The 12421-nt window shown below is 37.8% G+C and overlaps 2 pseudogenes; both read left to right on the plus strand.

The window, feature by feature from the left end:
• The first annotated feature begins 259 nt into the window (after positions 1–259).
• LOC113352175 lies at positions 260–2115 on the plus strand (annotated as a pseudogene).
• Positions 2116–2390: 275 nt separating this feature from the next.
• On the plus strand, positions 2391–4602 carry LOC113354096 (annotated as a pseudogene).
• The last annotated feature ends 7819 nt before the right edge of the window (positions 4603–12421 follow it).

A 12421-nucleotide genomic window follows, 5' to 3' on the forward strand; every position in this document is an offset into this window, starting at 1 on the left:
TCGACACATTCACTAGTAGGACTGATAATCACTGACTAACTAACCACCACGTCGCATAATCCAATCAAATAACTGGAGACATGTTCCTTAAACGTCAATGCCCAAGAACATTTCCTAAGTCAATTTTCATTTTTTTAGTGCTTAAACAATTACATCTCATTAACAATAAATTGGAGTCCCTTGCATCATATTCAGATATTCCTCAATCTCAACCTTAATCAAGTTTCTCTAACTAATAGTTTTATCGAGAAACACAAAAATGTCATCTAAAAATGTTCAGACCATTGGTCCTCCAGAAACCAACAAACCAATCACACAACAAACACAAAATCAGGCAGTTGGTTCATCTTCGAAGTCTTGTTTTATGGATCTCACGGTAGCCAATTTCAATACTACTGAGATTCCTACTCCACCAAAGGGATCGTGGATATACGGTTCCTCAGGATATCCAATACTTGATTTCTTCTTTTATATACTTCCTGATACACCATATGAATATCTGACTGACCGGTTAGAACGTGCGTGGAAATATGACGCGTTATCGACGTTGAAACTCATATGTAACTTGAGAGGAGTCAGAGGAACTGGAAAGGCGGATAGCAAAAATTATTATAGAGCTGCACTGTGGCTTCACAAAAACCATCCTAAAACCTTTGCTTATAATCTGAAGTTATTTGCTGAATTTGGGAGCTTCGAAGACTTTCTTGTTATTCTAAATAAACTGAATGAAGGCCTTGAAGTGGTGCCTGAAGTTAGATCTATTGTGATTAACCCTTTTCTTCGGAAAAAAAAATCTACTGTGGCGTTCCCCAAAGATAAGATTCAGGCAAGAATTTGGAGACAGGAGAAGAATTGTGCCTTACGGATTAGAGCTCTGGAGAAACTTGGAGGCGATCCTGACTACAGATTCTTATATGATAAAATCTGTGAACTCTACGCCCAGCATTTGATTTCTGATTTACTTTCATGAAATCTGGCGAGCTGGACAAGATTAGTTTGGCTTCAGAATGGTGTCCATCATTGCGCTCTTCTTTTGAAAACTCTACTCTATTTACTGAGAGCATTGCCAGAAAAGTATATCCGCGTAATTCCTATCCAGAATACGAAGGAGTTGAAGAAGCTCACTATGCAAAGAGAATTCGCCATCGTTTAAGGAAAGAATTCCTTTCCCCTCTCAGAAAAGCTTTAGAATCGCCAGAAGTTTATATTGGTTCGAACAAATTGGATTCTCTGCCTTACGACAGAGTATCATCTCTCGACATGAAAAAGTATAAAAAGTTCTTCATCAAACACGATGAAGAACGATTCAAGAAATATCTAGAGAGTGTCAAGAGAGGTGATGCGAAAATTGCAGCTGGAGAACTGCTTCCTTGTGAGATTTATGAGGGAACAGGTTGCATTGTTGCAGAGCTTCAATGGCAAAGAATGGTTAGTGATTTATTGGAAAAAGGAAGATTGAAGGACTGTCTAGCAATCTGTGATGTCTCCGGTAGCATGGTAGGACCTCCACTGCAAGCATCTCTAGCTCTTGGTTTGTTGATTTCAGAAATTAGTGAACATCCATGGAAAGGCAAGCTAATCACATTTAATAATCATTCTCAACTTCAAGAAATCAAGGGCGATGATCTTTGCTCTAAGAGAATGTTCGTCCGAAGTATTAAGTGGAATATGCCAACAGATTTTCAGAAAGTATTTGACACAATACTACAAGTAGCCATTGATGGAAACTTGAAAGAAGATCAGGTGATAAAGAGAGTATTTGTGTTCAGTGATATGCGATTCGACAAAGCTTCAAAAAATTACTTTGAGTGGGCCGCCGATTATCCAACACTCGATACAGCTTTCAGTTGGGAAACAGATTATGAAACAATAAAGAGAAAGTTCAGAGAAAGCGGGTACATGTCTGTTCCTGAGATTGTGTTTTGGAACCTAAGAAGCTCAGGAGCAACTCCGGTGACTTGGGAACAGAATGGTGTTGCAATGGTTAGTGGGTTTTCGAAGAATATGTTGAACTTGTTTATAGATGGTGGAGATTTGAATGATTTGACACCAATTTCTGTAATGAAGAAAGCAATCTCTGCTGAGGAATATGATAAACTTGTTGTAATTGATTGAATGTGAGATATGAATTTGAAACTTGAATTTTTTTACCGTCTTTTGTAGTAAATTTTTTTACTCTAGCCATATGATTCTATGAAGCAACATGTGGTTGCCAAAATGCTCGTCGGGCCCTGTCCGATGGATTTCACCAAAGCAACACAATGTTTTTGGCCCATGGACATCAAATCCAGCCGCATCGGATAAGAAACTTGTAACCCACGCGTAACTAGCTAGGGTTTTATAACCCTCTTGTTGTGCTATAATTTCGTTATCCTCATCCTCTGATCAAACTCAGTCCAACTAAAACCTAAAAATGGCATCCCCATCTTGTGCTGTTCTTCATCATCACCATGGTCTCATACGTGCAGCATTACCGAAAATATCTTCATCTGTATTTCAACTCATCGGCCCTCCTGAAATCTATCAAACCCCCTTTATTCCAAAACCACCGCCACAACAACAAACACCACCACCTCCACAAACAACTCCATCAAATGATCATACAACCGCGTCTAATCCCTTCATTGATCTGATGGAAAAAAAATTCAACAAACCTTTGAAACCGCCAAGTGGTATGTACTTGCATGGATATACAGAAAATGGATCGCCGACTTACCTATCGAGTGGAAACCCATTGCTCGATTTCTTCTTCCATGTTGTTCCTGACACACCATCTGAAAGTGTGATCAAAAGACTAGAATTGGCTTGGGAGTGTGATCCACTGAGAACTTTGAAGTTGATATGCAACTTAAGAGGTGTCAGAGGGACTGGAAAATCAGAGAAAGAGGGTTTTTATGCAGCTGCATTATGGCTCTTTAAACATCATCCTAAAACCCTAGCTGCTAATGTCAAATCATTTGCCGAATTTGGTTACTTCAAAGACTTGCCAGAGATTCTTCACAGAATAACCGAAGAAGGTCAGGAAATGGAGGAGATGGAGATTTGTGTTACGAAGTGAAAGATGTGTTGCACGTTCAAAACATGGAAGAATGAACTGGATTTTATACAGAAAATACCACAAGAAGACAGGATACAAGAAGATTTTAAAAGAGGTCAATTGGTGAAAGAAAAAATGAGTATGTTGCGAGAGGAAAGGAGAATCAAGAAGGCAGTAAGAGTAATCAACAGGTACAATGTTGATGAGAATTATAGATTGTTGCATGACAAAATTTCTGAAGTGTTTGCGGAATATTTAGTTGAGGATTTAAAATTTTTGAACGAAGGTAAATCTTATGGTATTAGTTTTGCAGCAAAGTGGTGTCCTTCTTTGTATTTGTGTTATGATCAATCTACACTTTTGTGCGAAAGCATTGCAAGAAGAATTTTCACTCGTGAATCATATCCGGAGTATGAAAACGTTGATGAAGCTCATTATGCTTATAGAATACGTGATCGTCTAAGGAAAGAAGTTCTTGTCCCGCTCCATAAAGCTTTGGAATTGCCTGAACTCTACATGAGTTTAAACAAGTGGGAATTGTTGCCATATAATCGAGTTCCGTCAGTTGCAATGAATAATTACAAGGAGGTTTTCATGAATCATGATAAAGAACGGTTTACAAATCATTTAGAGGGTGTTCAGCGAGGAGATAAGAAGTATAAGATTGCTGCTGGAGCCTTGTTACCTCACCAGATCATTGAGTCTTTAGAATATGAAGAAGATAATGATTGCAATGTCCCTGAGCTTCAATGGAAGCGAATGGTGGAAGATTTGTCGAAAGTTGGTAAACTTAAAGATTGTCTTGCAATTGCTGATGTGTCTGGGAGTATGACTGGAACGCCAATGGATGTTGCTGTAGCTCTTGGTTTGTTAATATCAGAGATGAGTCATGAACCATGGAAAGGAAAACTTATCACCTTTAGCGAAAATCCTGAACTGCACAAGATTGAAGGTGACACTTTGAGATCCAAGACAGAATTTATTAGACAAATGCAATGGGGTTACTCAACTGATTTCCAAAAAGTGTTTGACCAAATATTGCGAGTAGCAGTTGAAGGCAACTTGACGGAAGATCAGATGATAAAGAGGCTTTTTGTGTTCAGTGATATGGAGTTCAATCAGGCTAATGGATACAACCCTTACAATTCCGGATATTATACCTCTTACGGTTTCAGTCAATTGAGCAATGATCCAGCTGAGAAATGGGAGACGGATTATCAGGTGATACAGAATAAATTCAGAGAAAAGGGATACATGAATGTGCCTGAGATTATATTTTGGAACTTGCGCGAGTCTCACTCAACTCCAGTTTTGTGTCAACAGAAGGGTGTGGCAATGGTTAGTGGGTTTTCAAAGAATATGGTTAAAGTTTTTCTGGACGAGGATTCTGATTTTAGCCAATTCACACCTTTAGGTGTAATGGAAAAGGCAATCTCTGGTGAGGAATACAAAAAACTTGTCGTAGTTGATTGATTAGACTCTAGTTCTTGTTATAATGAATTTGAGCATACAAATGCATGCATAGTCATGAATCGATCGGTTAGCTTGTAGCAAGGAATAAATGCATCCAATTCTGCACTTTCTCTATTTTTTTACTTTTCAAATTGAGCAATTATATAAATGGTTAACTCCGTGTCAGTTAGAGCACTAATCAGCTTATTAGACGCATATATAGCGTATCTTCTTTTTGGTAGACAACTTGCATTATTTTTGGTCTCTCCACATGGTATTTCTTGGCTGTTATACCTATATAATAGCCAGAGGGTGCACAACGACTGCAACTACACGAGAAATGACAGATTTTCTAGATAAAACTGCCGTTGTGAATACGACAATAGAATATGGAATCACTGAGTTTGTAATGGAGTGTGTGACCAAAAGATTTCAAATTTGTAAATCAGTTCATTCTCTTGCCCGATTTGGAAGATTTCAAACCATATATTGGAAAATAGTGGAAATGATGAAGATGATCTAATTTCTAGAAAAGATGAAAATGGTAACAGCATCTTACATTATGCTGCAAAATTAGCTCCTATTGCTAAATCAAATTTGGTACCCGGTGCAGCTTTACAAATGCAACGACAGGTACAGTGGTTTGAGGTACGTAATATTCCACTCTACCACCATAGAAGTAATTAAAATTCTGATTTAATTCTGTCAAGCATTACTCGATTTATAGTTAGCTTTTTCTAAGTCTTCTTCGGAGAGTTGAAACTATTGTTTACTGACAGTAATGAATAAAATACATATTTGGCATGTAATCAAATTCTGCGAGACAACTATATAATGTTGGGAAAAGTAATACATTCTGTATTCGCATTTTAACTGGGTTTCTATTGTTAACTAGTTTTGTTTCTTGTTGCAGTAGTTTCAAATTCTTATAAAAATATGTGGACATTTTGGGTATTTTTGTATCCGTCTTTGATCAGGTAAACCATACGCTATATTTGATGGATTTTAGTGGCAGCAGTATACCAAAAAAGAAACATCAAAAAAAAAAAAGAAAAAAAAAATCGCAACAAGTGATTCATAGATAGAAATTCACAAGATTTTGAATGTGGCTGCGTTACAACTTACAAGAGGAGTGTATTTTGATGCAAGCTTTTATTGAACTGGCGCCATCAGACACACTTGAGTTCTTGAACCCATCGACTGAGATATGAAATGAGCAGTGGTCGGAAACATTAAAATTGTTAAGGCATTGACCAAGAAAAATCCCAATTTGCCACAGTAGTTGGTTGCACCCATGCAGTGCACGGACACCAGTATTGCAGGTACCCTTACCACTAATATTGAAGGCTCAAACCTCTTGTTTATCACATATCCTACCTGACCATATGTTAAGGATACAGTAGCTAAAGCCTATGTCAGTGGCTTGATTAGCGCTGATCCTCTACTATGCCAGCTACCAGAGAATCACTCTTCAATCACAGTTGTACTGCCTGTATCAAAGGCATGATTTGCGCAATAATTTCATTATTCTCATTCATGTAATATATGCCCTATTTAGGGTTATGTAATTCATATAAATAAGAACCTTCTCCACCAGTGATAAGTGTGGAAGATTTCACCAAATATCTCTTCTTAACTTGGTATCTCGCCGACGATCCTATAAGCCACACTTAAAACCAGAAATACTTCATCTTCATCATCATATCAACACCAGAAACTACAACACTCCAACAGATTCATGTCAATCACCTTATCAGTGTCAAGCTCAATGACACAAATTACTTGCTATAGAAAACTCAGTTTTCTAAAAGGTTATCGATTGATGGGTTATATTGATGGAACCTATCCAAAACCAGCAAGAACCCTGCCAAATACTGAAACTGTTAATGCTGCTTACACCAAATATGAAGAGCAAGATCAAATCCTGCTTGGTTGGCTGCTATCATCACTCACAGAAGGAGTTCTTGGTTGTGTTTCAAGACTTGGATCTGCAAAGGAGGTCTGGGATGCACTTGAAAAGCGATATGCACCCAAGACTCGAGCTCATCATATGAATCTCAGGAGACAGCTTCATAGTCTTCAAAAAGGTAACAACTCTATGCAAGAGTATTTTTCAAAATCTAAACAGCTATTTGATGTTGTTGCAGCATCACGCAATGCCCTATCAGAGAAGGATATGCAACAAGCCATCTTGAGCGGCTTGGATCAAGCATATGATTCCATTGTGACATCTCTAAGCACAATGGAAAAGGTTGATATGGATGCGTTTTATTCACATCTTCTTACTTATGATATGTGATTGGAGCAGCATATTCTTTGCTTCAACAGCCAGTAGCACATGTAGTCGCGTCCTTAAATGCTAGACCCTTTCAGAGGTCGGATCAGAGAAGAAACCAGCCACCTAATCGACCACCAAATCGATCAGAACAAAGAAGGAACCAACCTCAAATCGATCAGGGTGAAGGACCATGTCAGATATGTGGTCGTAAGAAGCATGATGCTTTACATTGCTGGTTTCGCTTCAAACAGGACTTTATTCCTAGAAAGCCTAGACAAGATGCTTATCTTGCATTGCTAGGAGACGGTGTTGAAAATCAGTGGATCACTGATACTGGTGCTACTCACCATCTCACTGCAAATCTCAAAAATCTGAATGTTCGTCATGAATATGATGGCACTGAACGTGTTCATGTTGGTAATGGTGATGTACTGACAATCGATAATATTGGTAAAGCTTCTTTCAAATTCAATAGCCGCTCTTTTAATCTAAATAACATACTTCATGTTCCTCAAATTAAAGTTAATTTGTTATCAGTTTCACGGTTTTGCAAAGACAATTTTGTATGCTTTGAGTTTCACTGTGATTTCTTTGTTGTAAAGGATATCCACACGAGGACAATATTGCTGCGAGGCAGGAGTAAGAATGGGCTCTACATCTTTGATGGAGTACGAGAGATACATCAAGCAAATCCGTCTACCTATGTTGCAGATATTATTCCTATTTGGCATCAGCGTCTAGGCCATCTGATGCTCAAAACAGTTCTTAAAATGGGCGACCTAAAATCACTGGTATCTGGTTCTCTGGGTCAGGGACAGGTTGGGTATCTAGGATAAAAAAATCCACTGGATAAATAAACTTGTCGACCTCAATAAGAACATCCTCGATCACACCACGAGGAATTTTGACGGACCTATCAGCTAACTGAAGTGTCATCTGGGTAGGTTTCATATCACCAAGTCCTAGCTTGAGGTACACATGGTATGGAAGTAAATTCACACTGGCTCCTAAGTCAAGCAAAGCTTTCTCAACACGGTATTTACCTATTGTGCAAGAAATGGTAGGGTACCCTGGGTCTTTATGCTTAGGAGTAGTGGTATTCTGAATAGTGGAACTCACGTGACTAGATAGGAAGGCTTTCTTCTGGACACTAAGCTTACGCTTTCGTGTACACAAGTCCTTAAGAAACTTGGCATAAGCGGGAATCTGCTTAATCGCATCTAACAATGGGAGGTTGATAGTAGCCTGCTTAAAAACCTCCAATATATCATTAAAATTGCTCCCTCTTAGTCGGAACTAGCATCTGGGGGAACGGGGCTCTGCGAACAAAGTCGGGCTCAGCAGGACCCTCATTGGTCTCTTTGGAGACTCTATCAGTCTCCTAATACAATCACACAAAAGTAAACAAAAGAATCAACTATGTTCACTTCATCATTCTTTCCATTAAGTATATATAGACCCTAAGTCTTCTAACCATTGTTCAATATCCAAACTAAATTTGGGTGCGCAGCCTACGCTAACCAGCTTATGAATTGACTTCTAAGTTTATGGTTCCAAGTCTACGCATAGATTATCTAAACAAAGCATAACCTATCTAATTGAATCACAACTGATTAGGAAAATTACGCAAACAATTTAAAACTCTGCAAAAGCACTGACTGAGTGAATTATAATTAAATATTAGAGAAAATAAAATAGTTACCAATTATTCATGCGTAAATAGCTTCCTCGTTGCCTTGGTTGTGGGAGAATTAGCCGCTCATCATGTTGGAAACACGCTCAAAAATCATTATTATTGCTCAAAGGGTGTTTACAAATGATGAAAAGGGAGAAATAATTCAAAACCGGGTTTGTAACAATTATATTTGTTACAAACCAGAGAACTACGACCCTCGGAAAATAAGAATGACCTGCGACAGTAACAAATAAGACTGTCACTGTAACAAATAAGACTGTCGGTCCACAGTCGCTGAAACTGTAGCGAAATACGACTGTCCGGCGACAGTCTTTGAACTGTAGCAAAATAAGACTGCTCAATGTGGGTCTTATGTTCTTCGCGTTCTTCAGCAGCAGCAGAAAAATGGGAGCTCTGTAACTTGATTTTTTCTTCTTCTCTGTCTCTCCTCAGCCCCCCAAACTCTCGACACCGCTTATATGATACCTTGTGAACATATTTATACGTGATTGCGACATTGAATCTCCTCCATTAACTCCAAATAATCTTCATTTACTCGGGATATTTTCTTTCTTTTTTTTATCAATAATTTTGATTTTTACGCATCTGTAGCTGGATTAAATTCCTTATAAATCTTCTTCACGTTCCAAAGTGTTGATTAAGGCTTCCAAACACGTGCGTACACGTTTAGATTCACCACAACTCGTGTAAGCTCATGTTTTTCCTCCAACTCCCTGTTTGGATTAAACCAAGTTATCCAGACAAATTTGATCGAAACAGACACCCATACTAGTTTTGTTAGGACATATCACAACTACCCATTAAGTTTCAGCCCTTTAGTCTACCCAAAACTCCTTCAAGAATCGAACGAAAGTTACACAGTTGAGAATAAAATTTTCCCGCCAAAACGAATTTTTGAAATGTTGAAGATGGTGTCCCCCTAACCAAACTGGGGGTGCGAATAGCAGGTGCCTAACTGAGGTTCCCCTTATACAAATTGAGGGTGCCTTTAGTACTTTTCTTTGGGAGTCCAAATAGCACTTTTTGAGCAACTTTTTCCACACAAGTGTATTTCTCCAAAAACACCTACAAACACACAAAGCATCAAAATTAGTACAAAAATCAAGCATTAACAATAGAGACATTGAGTACAATTTAGACACAAAAATGTGTCTATCAAATACCCTCAAACTTATTATTTGCTAGTCCTCGAGCAAAACTAACAAAAAATAAAACCGAGTTAATCTCGGAAGGGTTTACCAGAGGTGTACCCACAAAACCATGACTTCTAATTGGTCACAAGTATCCAAAGAGCTACGAGGACATACATATTCTCAACCTATCTCCAAGTAACTAGAATTCTAGAGAAATTAAAGGTGTCCTCTCTAAAGCTGACTGAAGAAAAGGGGAGACACATCCGCAACACAACACTGCTAGATAAAGAGATATCCGCTACACAGCTAGATAAACATTGTAAGATGCGTCCGCTGCTTTACAGCTGGATAAGATTAGGAGAGAGATAAATATGAGAGGGACATCTGCTACACAGATGGACTAATTACGTGTGATGAGTTAAACCAGTGCTAGAAAGATCTTGTGCCAGATTGAAAGCGGAATAAAAAAGCAACCAAATGTATCTTTCTTCAACTCTCTCATAGTGCTCAGTAGAAACAACGTCTTCTTCGGTCTTCAACTGTTGATGATAAACTATTGAACCTCATAGAACCTTGACAATTAACTCTTCTCTTCGATTTCTTGCTTGACTTATAAATTTCTACTTCCCTTTGGCCTTATTGAACAACACGTAACGATGATTTTTTTCATTTTTCATTTTCTTTTTATTTGTTTTTTTTTTTGGAAACAAAAATTACAAGACAACAATTTACGTGGCCATAAGAGAAGGACTTTCAAAACTTGGATCTTCGCAACTTGTGATGTCTTGGTATCATGGATTCTAACAACTTATATCATTTGCTCTTATAACTTCAACTTTGATTTTTGAATTGTTCTTTTCTATTGTTGCTTCTAAACCTAAAACGTCTTCAACTTTCTTCATAGATTTTGATGTCGCTCCGATTGTTGATGATGATAAGTTTCTACTGAGAGAGAGTCGCAATCCAGTAATTAAGACTACATTGTGAGGTTGCTTTGTCTTTCTGGCATTTCCTGACCTACTTTCCTTTCCATCATGTGTGGTTAGGTCCATCACGGTTACCCTCTGAAAGGAACAAGTTCTCTCCTGAATTTCAAGGATCTCAATGTCTTTTTCTCTAATGTCTCAAAAGGTTGTTATCCCTAGCATTCCAATTTGTATCTTTTCGGTGAGAAACAGTATGTAAACTTAGCTAACCGGGTACCATGTGACGCTAGAAGTTTCAAAAGTGCAACTAAAAAGTTCTTCCCCACCCCCAAACTTAAATCTAACATTGTCCTCGATGTTCTAAAGATAAAATTAAAAGCATGAACAAGGAGAAACTGTTACCACTTGAAGAAAAAGAGTTAAGGAAAGATATTACCATGTTGCATGAGCATGGGTTACCTCCCAAGAAGTGCTAATTTTAAAGTCTTTAGCCAGACTTAGGAATGGATTAGTCAAGTCGAACCGTATAACAGTAGCCGGAATAACTGTGGGTCTTCAAAACCAAAAAGAGATGACCAAAGGAAACTGCAGTAAACCAAGAAAATGAACAAGACTAGCATGCTCTTACCTAGTTTACTGATTAAGACAACTACATCTAATTGTGGTTCAGGTTCTATAAAAGGGTCCAAATATATTTCTTTAGGCTGCAACTCCTCAAAAGTGAGATCCGAATTATTAGGTCCTAGCGTCTGTAAAAACTCAAATAAAAATTTAGAAGCACATAACAACAACCTGAATAATTGGGGATCCTCTAAGTCAATCAGGTTTGACTTACAAAATTGACCACAATGAGGGTAGTAGTCATTCTTAAGAAAATGTGTTGATTCTAATTTCCTAAAGCATTTAGGTTTAGTCTCACAACTAAATATTCGACACATTTGAAATATAAACGTTTCCACATTTGGAAGAAAACTATTGGGTGGGAAAACAAAGTCAATAAGGGTATCATAGCCTGGGAAAACCACATCAACCAGAGGATGGGTTTCTAATGACTGAACTTCTTTCTGGACATTATTAGGTTCGGGAAAACGTGTATGTAGATAATCTTGAACGATGGTTGAGTCACCCCCAAACGAGGGAACTTTCAAAGAGTTAAAGGTAAAGCACAGGGAGAATGATAATCACCCCCAAACTTAGAGTTTTGGGTGTCTCTAGGTAGACTAACTACAATTTCCCTAATTTCTAGATCATCGGAATCCTGAAAATGGTCAATTGCTTCTGTTAGGTTATACTCAGGTGATGCATCCTCACTCATATTTAAAAGCTCTACGATTTCATCTTCTTCGTCTAAGACTATTGTTTCTAAATCGATAGACTCTAAAACATTATTCTCAGAATAAACTCGTTCCTCTAAATCATTATCGGCTTTGTAAACAGGAAATACTACATCGTCTAAAACGAGGGTATCTCTAGTCAAATCCTCGTCCTTTTGAATAGGTGAATAATTATTAAAATTATTTGGATTTGAACTAGAAATAATATTATCATTGTAAAGCTCAATTGGAGTAACCATTTCCTGATCAGTATTCCTACATAAGTATGATTCTCCATCAACACTATCCTCATCATAATAACATGAAAAAGATCGAACCTCATCAAAACAAGTAGTGCTACCAATTCTAACCTTGTTATCTTGATTATGTAAATAACTATCTTCATTCTCAAGGGTATTATTGGATACACTATATTGGCAATTCAAGTAATTTCGAGCAATTCTTTCATTTGTCTCGGCTATCCGCTTGAGGTTGTCTTCTAAAGAAGGTTCGCTCATTATTGTAGTTCTTTCGTCTATAATTATATTATTCATCTCAGCTAACTTACGCGTCGACTCAGCTAACT

Source organism: Papaver somniferum, chromosome 2 (assembly GCF_003573695.1).
Source record: "Papaver somniferum cultivar HN1 chromosome 2, ASM357369v1, whole genome shotgun sequence".
In the NCBI taxonomy this organism is placed as follows: domain Eukaryota; kingdom Viridiplantae; phylum Streptophyta; class Magnoliopsida; order Ranunculales; family Papaveraceae; genus Papaver; species Papaver somniferum.